At 32.5% G+C, this 13,104-nt stretch overlaps 1 pseudogene; it reads left to right on the top strand.

The window, feature by feature from the left end:
- The first annotated feature begins 5,770 nt into the window (after positions 1 to 5,770).
- Positions 5,771 to 13,104, top strand: part of LOC149553357 (protochlorophyllide reductase, chloroplastic-like) — a 97,090-nt pseudogene continuing 89,756 nt past the window's right edge.

Below are 13,104 nucleotides of genomic sequence, written 5' to 3'. Positions count from 1 at the left end.
ATGCAGGTAGGCACTACAATGATCTTCTATATAAATATCATGTCAACATTTGATTATCCAAAGAGATGTTGATCATGATCCTCCATATAAATATCATCAACACTTGCAAATAAATCAAGTTAGTTATAACTTTAAATTCTAAATGAAAGACTTGGAATCAATGAAAGTTGAATACAAAATTTTCTTACCATCTCCACTTTGCATTGTGCCTTTTATTGCAACTGTTTGGTTAAGATTAAGAGAAAAGGGTAATGCATGGTATTGGTTGTTGTATTGATCATTTAAAACTGAAATAACATTCACATTTAAAGAATCAAAGCATAACTTATGCATTAAAGCCACAAAAATTGTGAAAAATAGATCTCATTATTTTATTATGAGTGATAACTTGCATTGCATCCATTGTTGTTGTTGTCTTGGGTAAGAAATCTTCTTGAGTATTTTGTCCACCATCTAGCACTACAACAATATTTCATATTTAATACATTGAATCATATAAAATCAATATAGAAGAAAAAGAATCAAAACTTAATTAAATTGTCATTTTGTTTAAAGTCATTACCATTTCTAGCTTGGATTGCATTTTCATGACAAAAACTCACTCTAATTTCATCATTTTCATCAACCAATGGAGTAAAATCATCTTTAATCTATTAAAATTAATTTAGTTAGTTTCAAAGAAATATAATAATCATTTAAGATAATTACCATATATAACTTTTATTTCACCTGTAATCATTCAAATCGATGGAGAAAGGTAATTGATGTCGACAAATGCTTTCTTGGTAGTTCAAACCTACAAATGACATGTTTATCATATATAGAAAAGATTTATTGTTATATAAATTACTAAAATACTTTTAAATTAATGTACTTACCTTTTTGTATGATAACATCTCTTTCATGTTGTATTGTTATGCTCGATCGATTAATGGCCTTCTTTTTCTTTTTCTTTCTAGATCGTATAGAGGGGAATTGAAAAGCTTCATGTTCCTTGGCTCTTTCATTTGGGTTTTTAGTTATGGAATTATGTTTTTGATGAGTAAAATGTCATTTGCATATTTTACTTGGACTAAACCATGGTGATGTTCATCTCATAGATGTTTTTTTCTGAGCCAAGAATTGTTTTGAATATGGAAGATGAAGAAAAAGTTGCATACAGGTCTTTTTTAAATCTCCCAAAACATTGACTAAACATTATTTGTTCATCTTCTCTAGCTAGTAAATTTTGAAGCAATGAAGTTATGTAGTCAATTGAATCTAGAAATTCATTATTGGAAGTATTAGATGATTACCAACCATCTGCAATAGAAATAAAAATGACTAAGTTAAAAATTAGTTTAATGATTCTTCTTCTTCATTATAAAGTGATAGTTTTGAAATTTACCTATACTTTGAGCTTCGGTAATGACAACCCCAAGCACATCCTAATCTTCGAATGCATGCAACCATCTATAATTGAAATAATAATTAGTTAATTTTTTGAAACATAAAATAATTAAATTATTGGTTGTAAGGATATTGACATTATCAATGGTACCATTTTCATGACAAGAACTTTCTCTAACCTCATCACTTTCATTAACCAATCTAGTAACATCATCTGTAATTAAAATAATTAGTTAATATTTAAGAAACATAAAACTATTTAATACTTAATTGTAAGAATATTAAGATTACCAATGATACCATTTTCATGACAAGCACCCCCTGTAACTTCATCACTTGCACCAACTAATGTAGTGACATCATCTGCAATTTAATAAATTAAATTTAGTTAGTTTGGAAAAAGAAATCATTAGAAATAACTAATAAAATTAAATCACAAATGAAACTTACCACCAACTTGATCTTGTTGGTCTATGTTAAAACTTTCAACACATGTTTTCACATATTTCCTCGTTTTACCCACTAACAATCACAAACATTTAAATTTGATCCAAATTTCATAACAAGGTACCATTTTGTTGGATCAGTTTGGCCTCTTACCTTATATGAATTAGGAAGAAGATGATGGGGATAACAATTTGTATTAGCTATTGCTTTTGATCTCTCTAAAGTAGTTATATAATATCTTTCCTTTTTGAAGTTAGACAAGAACCCAAATAACTAAAGATATCTTTTATTTTTATAGTATGGTTCTACCCTATGGAGAAGTGTATGAATTAGCCAATCCATTCTCCTTGTACATTTCTTAGAAAGATCACTTAAATAATGACTCTTAACATGAAAATGGTATGACTCTATAGCTGCATTAGTTTCTTTGTTTGCATGAGAGGAACTTTGAAAATGTTTTTCCCACATCTCTACACAAAAAAAAATGATAGATTACACTATAAACAAGTTATAAAATATGTAAATGAAAATAAAACATAATGATATTTTGATTGACTTACCAATGCATCTAATTTTGACACCAAGTTTTTTGAAAATACTCAATAAATGTCTTCTCTTCTTTAAACTCCTCTATGAATTTTTTAATCAAATGAGTGACAATGTCTACATTGTCACTCATTCCATACATTATTTCACCCAATCTTTCAAATATTTTTGTTCCAACATCCCTATTACTAAAAAACCTAGATTATAACAATTATATTAGGATATGATGTTTAAGAATATGATATTTCCTATGCTTTAATTTAATCTTGACTTACTTGTATACATTCTTAAACATACTCTACATACATGCTAGATACATAAAATTACTCGACAAATAAAGGTTGATTTGCAATTTACATTATAAAATTTGATAATAACAAATGCATTCTCAAAAAAGTGAATGTTAAATGAAAAAATTATTATTATTCAAAAGTAAGAAATACATTTTTTGTAAATGAAATAGAAAACCATTACACTATTGAAAATATAAAGTAAAATTGATAAACCTGATTGCTTCAATCTCAGCAGTGGCATCATCTGTCATGAATGCATTGATGTGCCAATCTTTTTTATATTCTTTCCCTCTTTTTTAAACCTCTATTAGCAATTCACATATATCTTAAATTTTATTTCTTGAGGATATAGCCCACGCAACAGGTACACCAGCTTCTTGTTTATCAAATGCAAGCAATGCATATAACTCATACTACACATACATAAATTAGTATTACATTATTATTTTTAGAATAAATTAGACAAAAAATTGAATCAAGGTCCATAAATAAAACTAAAATTGTTCTACTTACACGATACTTATTTGTTGAGAATGTAGAGTACATTGCAATGATTGAGTTCTGTGAATGTTTCACCATCATTTCTTGCATCCATGGTATCTAAATGCCTATAATAAATGGAATATTTTCTACATTATTTGGTGTTTTATAATAGAAGTTTTCTTTCTCCTCCACATGCCACGAACATACACTTTTTGAGTCATCTTCATTTTTCTGTGAACATTGTGAATGCACTCTTTTCCATGCATTTAACACATCCTTTCTCAAAAAACATGTGTCTCTCTTATTCCTCAACTTTTTCAAACCAAAATCTAAGTAGTGTTGTTCACATTTAGTATCAATCCCCACTCCCATAAGTAACAGGGATTCTATGTATGATTTGCACTCATTTGACAACCTTGGTGCAAAAGTACACCTTGGATCACCAGATGGGTCATCCTTTCCATGAAAAAATCCACCACTAGCATCTTGATGGATATACTCATTATATGTAATGATAGAAACATCTTGTCTACCATACATAACTCTAACAAGAAAGTGGGCTTGGCAACCTCTTTTTTGAACAAACTTTCAAACCCTTTTCTTTTTTACATTGTTGTTTTCATCTATATTTCTATGACCTTGAGGCCCAGATGCACAATGATAACTATTTATACATGTGCACAAATATACATTAATTGGTATTACAAAAAAAAGGTGGCATATTTAAATTATCAAAACTAGACAAACCTTGGATACATCTTTGTGGCGTGGTCAGAAGGTTCTTCCATAATATGCTCCTGGTGTTTTTTTCATATAAAAGTTGCTTTTGTGTCACCTAATAAACCTTCACCTTTCACAAAGTGAGGGAGTCTTTCAAGAGGGATAGCAACACACAAGTCTATTTTTTGGTTATTATCATTGCCAATAGGTGTCCATTCAATTTTATAACTTGAAAAATGATTTCTTTGATTAGGGATGTCTTGCATGTCTAGCTTGATAAGTGATTCTCATTTATTCTTTCTACCCATCCTGAATAATATGAATATTGTTAGAGGACCTAGATGTGTTATTTAAATACATAAAAAAATTTATAGAGATATCATTATATCTATATATTGATATCCACAAAAATATATTTTTACATTTATTAAAATCATATAAACACCATTGTTAAGCATATCATATAAAAAAAAATCATTCTAGGTATGGGCCTACTTGGTGAAGTTAATACATATGTTAGACATGCTTCAAAAAATTAACTACATGTTTAATTCTTCATGGAATTTAGAAAATTCTAAAGCTAATATGATTTGTAAAATAGAATGGCATATACTACAATGGTTTTCTAAACCTATCAACACTTATGAAAAAATGGCAAGATCAAAAGATGATAACAAAATAGATGGTGATCAAACCTATATCTTGAGTTAAGTTAATGAAGATTTAATTTAAAATAGATGTTTATGAAGATAGTCTATATCTGATGTTGGATATGCATGCAGATGTTATGATGGTGTATGTAACTATCCAACCTAAGAAATGGATGTCTATGAAGATGTTTTATCACAATTTGGATATTATGATAGTATCCTCAATATAAGAGATAAATATTTATGATGAAATGGAAAAACAAAGGATGGAAACAATATGAATGTACAATATTAATGTTTTTGAAGATTTCATCAAGGTAGGTATGAATCTATAGGAAATGTAGACCTATCTATATTTAAGTGAAACCTAAGACTTGATGTATAACGGATGCATATGAAGATGGTGTGATGATAAGTGAATCTATAACCTAAGACATTTTTGTGTCTAAAGATGTTATGTGACTGAGTACTATGAGTTGGTGGTGTAGATATAAGATATAAATATTTATAATGGTGTCAACCTAGCTTGTAGATAGAAGAATAACTGTCATTGTATATTTGTGGAATAAAAAGAAGAGACACAATTAAAAATCTATAGTTGAAAGGACAAAGTCACCATTTTCCTTCAAGTAGGGAGGCTATAATTTAAAATGATAAAAAAATAAAAAATAGAAAACCTATTTAATAATTATTTAAGTTGGAGCGACTCCTACCATGGACCCAATAAATGTATACCCTTCATTAGTTTTGACATTTTTCAAGCTAAAACCATTGTAAAGTATACTGAATATTAATATCTAAATGTTAAATTAAATATTTTTGGTAATACTAATATCAATATTCAACTAAATACAATTTAAAGATTGAAGAAAAACCCTACTTACTTGAATTATGGTGTCCAATATGAAGAAACAATTTTGTTTGACCATGTTTGACATGCAAATGGCTTCAAGATGCCTACACATGTTAGAAAATAAATTTGATTAGTGGTTTAATTTATGTTAACATTTTCTTGTATGTAATCTTGTAATAATTTGACATGCATGTAACCTAAGCTTAATTATCTCTTAGTTCTACCAAAACTAGAAATATAAAGATGCAAGTCAAAAATAATAACATTGATCATTAATTGAGATTTGTTTCCCTCTTCCTCGCTCCCCAAAAATTCAGGGAGGCGACAACCAGTAGGAAATTACAACTACAGGAGGTGATACTCAAGGGAGAGAGTGTACCCCATTAACGATGGTTAAAGCTTCCCTAGTGGAGATTGCAACAAAAGTAATGGAAAGCATTGATAAGGCTGATAAGGAGCTTAGCCCTACCTCACTACATGATGAGGATAATGGGGAATGGAATGTTGACGAAAAGAAGAAGATGGGGGGAAGAAAACCAGATGTAGGAGCCTACGGGACAACTGGAAGACCATCTAGTAGAGCAACCAAGACAAAGCAAGCAACAAGGGATGTGGCTAGTGGTAAGCAACTTACACTGGAGACCATTACTAGAGGTAAGAAATGAAATTTCTCTCTTGGAATTTGAGGGGATTAAATAAACCCCATAAGAAATATGCTCTGAAACAATACATATTTCAAGAAAAAATTGACTGTGTTTTAATACAAGAAACTAAAATGTCTAGTGCTACTTTTGATAAAATAGTTAGTCATATTTGGCCAAGTGTTGAGTATCTACATAGGGATGTTGATGGTGCCTCAGGGGGTATTGCTACTATGTGGAATCTAAAACCCATGAAGGGAACTGAGGTTTGGAAGGATAATTTTTTTATATTTATTGATTTCCATTCTAGCACTCGTTGTTGTGGGATGAACAATATCTATGCTTCTAATAGAAAACTAGAAAGGAAGGAAACGTGTGATAAATTGGCTAGGATTATTGAAACTATGAAGGATAAAAAATGATGTGTATGGAAGATTTTAATACCCCCCTATATAATTCAGAGAAATTGGGTGGAAACAAGGACTACCCACAAAGCTTGCAAGACCTTAATGAATTTATGAGTAGAATGGACTTTATAGATGTGGAACTGAGAGGGAACTCATATAATTGGACTAAGAATAGAAAGGGAAAGGACCTTATCTAGGTTAGATTGGATAGGTTATTGGTGACAGGGAACTAGAATAGACTTGGGAACTCTCATCTTGAGAATCTTACTAGAACTGCTTCAGATCATTCCCCTATAATCTTCTTGTGGGAGGATGGTTTGAAAAGTGGACCAAAACCTTTCAAATATGAAATTATGTGGTAGTCTCACCTAGAATTCAAAGAGAGAGTTCAAGAATGGTGGAATATAAGGATATATGGTACTATGATGTATAGACTGACCCAAAAACTTGACAACATAAGGAGGAATATGAAGAGTTGGTCTAAGGATTCATTTGGTGACTTGTTCAAAACTAAAGGTGAAGTGGAGGAAAAGCTTAAAAAATCCAAGGGGAGATTGTAGAAGGGATCAACCTAGAAAATGCAACTCAAGAAGAGGAGTATAGAAAAAAGTGGAAGGATATTCTCTTGAGGGAGGAAATTTTTTGGAAACAAAGATCAAGAGTTCAGTGGCTTAAGGAAGGGGATAAGAACACTACTTTCTTTCATAGGTCAGCCTCTTACCATAAAAGAAGAAACACAATTAATAGGCTTGATTGGGAAGGGGAAAGGGTCTTTAAGGATTAGGAGTAGATGGAAAAACATGCGATGGAATACTTTAGCAAGGCTTATGTCAAGGACAATAAAGCTATGAATATGGTGATCAGAAGAAGCTTGATTAATATGATTCTATAGGTAGTAGGAATGGAGGAAAACAATCACATTCTTGGCAATATCATGAAGGAGGAGGTGAAATGTGTGGTGTTCTCTATGAAATCTTATAAGGCTCCAGGTCTGGATGGGTCCCCCCTACATTCTTTTAGCATTTTTTGGAGGTTGTTAAATGTAAATTGGTCTAGGCTACTAGAGATTTTTTTAGAACTAGAAAGATGCTAAAAAGGATCAATAAGACCTTTATTACATTAGTGCCTAAAATCCCCACATGAATGTGCCTACTATATTTTAGACCTATCAGTTTATGTAACACTATTTATAATAAGATATTTGCTAAAGTCTTGTTGAATAGAATAAATCCTTTTGTGAAAAGAATAATTGGCATTCCATAGATAGGATTTGTTTCGGGAAGATAGATTCTAGATGCAGCTATAACCACACATGAGGTTATTCACTCAATATAGAAAAACAAAAAATTGGGGACAACATTCAAATTGGATATCTCCAAGGCTTATGATAAGATTAAGTGAGATTTCCTTGATGAGGTGCTCAAAAGAGTGGGGTTTAGAAAAAAAGTTATAAACTTGATCAAAATGATGGTTGGTACATTTCAATATTTTGTTCTCCTAAATGGTTCTCCTTGGGGCAACTTTGGAGTGGAAAAAGGACTAAGGCAGGGTGATCCACTTTCCTCCTACCTCTTCATTATGATTGTTGAAGTTCTAGGGAGGTCTTTCTATAAACTTGTGAATATTGGTTGTGTTAAAGGGGTTAAGCCTACTACTATAGCCAATACTGAAGTCCTACAACAATTTGTTGATGACACATTCCTATTTGGAGAATCTTCAATTATAGAGGCTCAAGCTTGGAAGATGATACTACACAATTATGAAGAAAGCTCAAGTTGGCAAGTCAATTATCATAGGAGTAAGATTTTTTTCTTTAATACGGATGCCTCATTAAAAAGGAGGATAAGAAATATTCTAGAATGCTAATCAGCCAGCCTCCCAGATACTTATCTTGGATTACCACTAACCACTAAAGAAGTCACTAATGAATTCTGGAACATGATAGTGGAGAGAATTTAGAGGAAATTTTCAAGATGGAAAGAGAAGATACTAAGCAATGCTAGAAAACTATAGTTGCTTTTAGCTACTCTCCAGGGTATTCCCATTTATTTCCTGTTCCTATTCAAAATTAACCAAAACATGGCAGAGAAGATTGAGAAAATACAAAGAAACTTCCTTTGGTTAGGGATAGAGGAGAAAAATAAAGTGAGTTTTAACAAGTGGGAGAAGGTGTGCAAACCAAAGAATAAGGGGGGATTGGGAGTAAGAAGACTTTGAAACCTTAACACAGCTCTCCTTACAAAGATTGGATGGAGATTGGGAAAAGACAATATGGATTGGGGTGATATTATGAAAGCTAAATATCTGTCAAATTTCCCTTTCAATTGAAATCTATTTAATAATGAACTCCCAAGAGGGTCTAAAATTTGGATGACTATAGTCAAAAGTAGAGGATTATTAAGGGAAGGGACAAGGTGGATTGTGGGAAATGGTTTTAGTGTTCGATTTTTGGAGGACAAGTGGATGGGAGGGAAACCATTGGTTTTCAACAAATTTAGAAGATTAATGGAGTTGCTCAAAGAAGATGTGGGAAGTAAAGTTGGAGATTATATTGATCAGGGGAGGAATTAGAAGAAATTCAACTTCTCAAGGAATTGGAAAAGTTTATTGGGGAACAGAGACTCCTTGTACTATTCTAGGAGGATACTATGGCTTGGGATTTAACTCCAAGTGATAGCTTGACAATTAGATTGGCTTACATACACCTATTTAGAAAGGATCCTTTCCCACAATTGTGGAGTAAGGTTTGGATTAGTAACCTTATTCCTAAGATTAATTTCTTTTGGTGTATAGCTCAGTGTAACAAAATTTTAACTTTGGACAATTTGAAAAGAAGAGGCTTTTATATTACAAACCATTGCTATCTCTGCAAGGAAAATGAGGAAACCATTACTCACCTATTTTCGGAATGCCAATTTTCCTTAGAGATCTGGAATAGGGTCTATGGGAGATTTCGGTTGAATTGGGTTATGAATGACAATTTGGGATAATTTGTGGAGAATTGGAGCTATCCCTTTGTTCACCTAGATTTAATTTTCTATGGAAGTTTGTTCCACCATATGTATCCTAGTACATATGGAAAGAAAGAAATAATAGAATATTTAGGGAGGAGAATAAATAGGTGGAGGTGGTCTTTGGAATAATGGAGAAATTTTTGAAAGAAAATTTAAGAGTGGCTAAATGTAAGATGCCAAAGGAGGAACCAAGTAGACAAGAAGGACTAATTGCTGAAAAATGGGGTTGTCATGAGGAATTTTTCCTCTTTGATAATTCAAAAATGATGAAGAGATAGCAAACGAGATGGAGACCACCTACCCTTTCACATTATAAATTGAATTTTGATTGTGTTGCTAGAGGAGGCATAGGAGATGTAGGAGGAGTGTTGCGGGACAAGAATGGTGATGCACTATTGGTCTATATTGGGAAAGTGGGAAATGGAAGCAATAATCTGGTTGAGGCAATGACATTCTTTTGGGGCCTTCAGCTGATTAGGGAAATGAAAATTAAGGAAACAATGATTGAGGGGGACTCCAAATTAATCATTGATATGATCAAGGAAGCCTCCCAACTAGGATGGAATATTTGAAATATCATTATGGATATTAAGAAAATTTTAGAAGGGATGGAAACTATCCACCTGCAACACATTTACAAGGAGGGAAATAAGGTGGTAGACACAATGGCTATTGTGGGGTTTAAATCAATGGCAATCACATGTTGAGGAATATAGTAGATCTCAATGATGATATTAAGTCATTGATAACCAAGGAAAGAGGCAGGAATATTATTTAATTATGATTATTATATTTAGAGTCGGGACCAATTTTGGCAATTATGTGATGAAGTCCACTAAATTTTAAAAAGGTCTATTAGAAATGAGAAGACATGGTTGTACAAAAAAAGAGAGGAGTGAATGCAAATTAAGAGGGATGTCATTTCATAATTATGGTAACACATCATAGATTTCAAATTAATCCCCAATTAAAAGTATGAAAGATATCATTTATCAGACTGTTAAAGATTTTTGGGGTGTGAAAATTATGATGCTATAGAATTATGAATCCCATAATGAGTTTGCATGGGATTTTGAAACTTATGAAGCACAGGTCTAGAATTTTTTTTTGTTTATTATTAAAGGGCTTAAGGTGAATAGTAGCTGTAGAGATATCGCATTAGAGGAAGTTCAAATGCATATTACTGAAGAAGAGGAGGCAAAAATTGGCAGAATCGATATGGGTGGGGACCTAAATAGGCTAGAGCCCACAAAGATAGAGAACTTCAAAGTGATGCATGATGCTCCAAGTGCCTATTTAAGCAAGGCTTATTATCATTTGTAATCAAGTTGGAGAAATAGAAGCTCTTCAAGTAGAAGCTTTTCGGATTTAATTTCTTATAGAAACTCTTAAAGAGAAAATATCTCTTATATTGTAAGAATTTCGAGTCCTTTCATTTGGAGGATATTGTAATGAATTTCAAGTATTAATGGATACTTTATGAAGCATTTTGTCATCTCCTTGTCTCCATATTGTTGTGATCTTGGTTATGAGTTGGTACGGGTAGAGCATACCTTCATTAGTGGTATTAGAGCATACCTTTGTTAGTGGTAGCAGAGCTGTACTACATCAGTGGTATCAAAGCGAGAGTTCCTGAGCGTGCGAACAGATCACCGAACGTGAGGCAGTTTGCACCAAGACCTTGAGTTTGGTGAAGTTTGTCAAGAAGTTCTTGATTGTGTAGACAGATCACCGACTGTGAGGCAGTTTGCACAAGGTTCTTGTGTTGCACTAGATTTGTCTTCTAAAGACTTGATTATGGAGAAGAGAAAGAAGAAGATGACTTTTGTGATTGGATGGATTCTGAGGATTCCTCAACTTGAGAAATTTAGAGCAAGAAATCAATAGTCATTGCTAGTTGATTTAAATAAGCAAGTGAATGAATTAGAAGTTGAGTTGCGGAAATGAAGAGCATGTCACCAGAAAAAAGATGTTGATAATTCTTTGGATGCAAAAAAGAAAGAAGATCTAGTGGAGTATTAGACATGTGGTACAAAAGAAGAGCAAGAGGATGAAGAGGAAATTATTTGTGAACCTAAAGCTGAAGAAGATGAAAGAGAAGAGGAAGAGCATAAAGATGACAAGATTTATGAACCTGAAATAAATGATTTGAAGATTGCAACAATGGAGGAAAATTATAGTGCCTTCGTTGGAGATCAAGCAAGTGAAGTAGTTACATGCATGAAAGAGGCAAGAAAAGATGAATATGTCAAAGAGGTAAATTTTTATGAACTATATGATGTTGAATTTGAGGTGAGTTTGAAAGATACTAATGATGGTTTGCATGAGGATCTTGTTCATGATGTATGGTATGCAAAGGAAGATTGGTATGGTGTTGCTGGATTTATTACAGGTGTGATTAATTCAACAAGATTGGATGAGGATGAGATTTATACTTGGATAGAGTTCATTGCAAAGGAGAAATTTCAGCATCGAATGCTTGTTCCAGCTATGTGTTGGAGGAAGAGGAAAAAAATGTCAGCACTGGCTACTTCATTTTGTGAATCCATATTCACAAAAATTTTCCTACCATGGGAGTCAGATGCAAGAGCATCATGCATCAGCAAAAAAAAATGTGGACGATTTGTATGTTGATTTTCTTGTCCCTATTGAGGTGGAAGCTTGTGGTGAAGATGAAGATGGTTCTATATCTTTCTTTTGACATCGAAGTGTGGGACACACTTTTCTATCTACCAAGGGAGTCTGATGCAGGAGCATCTTGCATGGGAAAATTAAATTATTAGAACAAAAAAATGAAAAAAAAAAGGAAAAAAAAAGGGGAAAAAAAATTTGTGGAGGAGAGAGAAAGTGATGAAAATGGAAGGAAAATAATAAAAAATAGAAAAAAAGGAAAAATGGAGAAAAGAGGAATTTCTATTTTCAAGGTGCATGGGTGGCATAAATAGAAAATAATAAAAATAGTTATCATTCCATTAATTGAGGTGTGTAGGTGGCATTTTAGAAGTTTGTGGAAAGCTCCTTAAATCATGTATTTAATATTTGTTGGATGCTTAGTTGTATTTGGGTGGGAATTTAATATTTATTTAAAGGTAGTTGTATTTACCTTTTATCCCACATTGGTTGTGTTTGTAATGTCTAGGGTTAGAAGTGCCTATTTAAGCAAGGCTTATTATCATTTGTAATCAAGTTGGAGAAATAGAAGCTCTTAGGATGTAATTTCTTGTAGAAGATCTTAAAGAGAAAATATCTCTTATATTGTAAGAATTTGGAGTCCTTTCATTTGGAGGATATTGTAATGAATTTTAAGTATTAATGGATACTTTATGAAGCATTTTGTCATCTCCTTGTCTCCATATTGTTGTGATCTTGGTTATGAGTTTGTACAGGTAGAGCATACCTTTATTAGTGGTATTAGAGCATACATTTGTTAGTGGTAGCAGAGTTGTACTACGTCACAAAGATAGGATGGCCACCTGGTTTTTGCTAAAAGAAGGGGGTTTTCTACCCTACATGTAGTTGATGGTTGGGTATGATGAGAATTGCTCCCTCCAATTTGTTAATGGGTGGAATGACCGCAAGGTCACCATTAATGGAATCACCTTCAAAGTGACTAAGGAAGTGATTGCCATGGAAATTGGCCTTTCAATGAAAGGGAAAAAAT

Source organism: Cupressus sempervirens, chromosome 6 (assembly GCF_028749045.1).
Source record: "Cupressus sempervirens isolate cs-2001-9-10 chromosome 6, ASM2874904v1, whole genome shotgun sequence".
Taxonomy (NCBI): Eukaryota; Viridiplantae; Streptophyta; class Pinopsida; order Cupressales; family Cupressaceae; genus Cupressus; species Cupressus sempervirens.
The sequence above is the reverse complement of the archived record's forward strand: the minus strand, read 5'-3'. Positions and strand labels throughout refer to the sequence as shown.